The 1,035-nt window shown below is 46.7% G+C and overlaps 1 non-coding gene across 1 annotated transcript; it reads left to right on the forward strand.

Moving 5' to 3' along the window:
- The first annotated feature begins 288 nt into the window (after nt 1-288).
- On the forward strand, nt 289-361 carry trnav-cac (transfer RNA valine (anticodon CAC)). Its single transcript has one exon. It is a non-coding gene; the product is annotated as a tRNA-Val (tRNA).
- Nucleotides 362-1,035: the final 674 nt, after the last annotated feature.

A 1,035-nucleotide genomic window follows, 5' to 3' on the forward strand; every position in this document is an offset into this window, starting at 1 on the left:
TGGTAGAAGGATTAGAAGGGACATGAGGAAAAGCCTTTTCACCCAGAGGGTGGTGGGCATCTGGAATTCGCTGCCTCGGTCGATTATTGAGGCTGAAATGCTCAACTCATTTAGAAGGTACATGGATCTGTATCTGAAGTGCTGGAACCTGCAAGGCTGCAGACCAGGTGCTGAAAAATGGGATTAAAGCGAGTGGCTAATTTCTTTTACCTATTTTCTGGCCAGTGCAGACACAATGGGCTGAATGGACACTCTCTGCACTGCAACTTTTCTCTGGTTCTACAAGCTGTTTCTGTAGTGTAGTGGTTATCACATTCGTTTCACATGCGAAAGGTTCCCGGTTTGAAACCGGGCAGAAACACTGTTGGATCTTTATCATTCAGCCTGAGTGAAGTCTGCATGATTTAAGTGGCTGGCACACTGCTGCCTCACAGCGCCTGGGACCCAGGTTCAATTCCAGCCTCGGTCACTGTCTGTGTGGAGTTTGCACTTTTTCCCCGTGTCTGCGTGGGTTTCCTCCGGGTGCTCTGGTTTCCTCCCACAGCCCAAAAATGTGCAGGTTACAATGATTGGCCGTGCTAAATTAACCCTAGTGTCAGGGGGATTAGCAGGGTAAATGTGTGAGGTTACGGGAATAGGCCGAGGGTGGGTATGTGGTCGATACAGACTTGATGGGCCGAATGGCCTTCTTCTGTACAGTAGGGATTCTATGAAGTGGGAACTATCTACACCAACGTTTGATGCACTGGCTATAGATGCAAGGCCTATGCTAGGCAAAAGTCTGATGTTTTAAAGATATTCCTACTTTGTCAATCAGTTCCTTGAGACTTGTGTGTGTAAATTAAATAAATATGACAAAGATATCTCCACTTTTGCGTTTAGTGAGAATGTGGGCTGATACTGAAGAGTATCATAGAGTCATAGAGTCATAGAGGTTTACAGCATGGAAACAGGCCCTTCGGCCCAACTTGTCCATGCCGCCCTTTCTTTTTTAAAACCCCTAAGCTAATCCCAATTGCCCGCATTTGGCCCATA

Source organism: Mustelus asterias, chromosome 25 (assembly GCF_964213995.1).
Source record: "Mustelus asterias chromosome 25, sMusAst1.hap1.1, whole genome shotgun sequence".
NCBI lineage: Eukaryota > Metazoa > Chordata > Chondrichthyes > Carcharhiniformes > Triakidae > Mustelus > Mustelus asterias.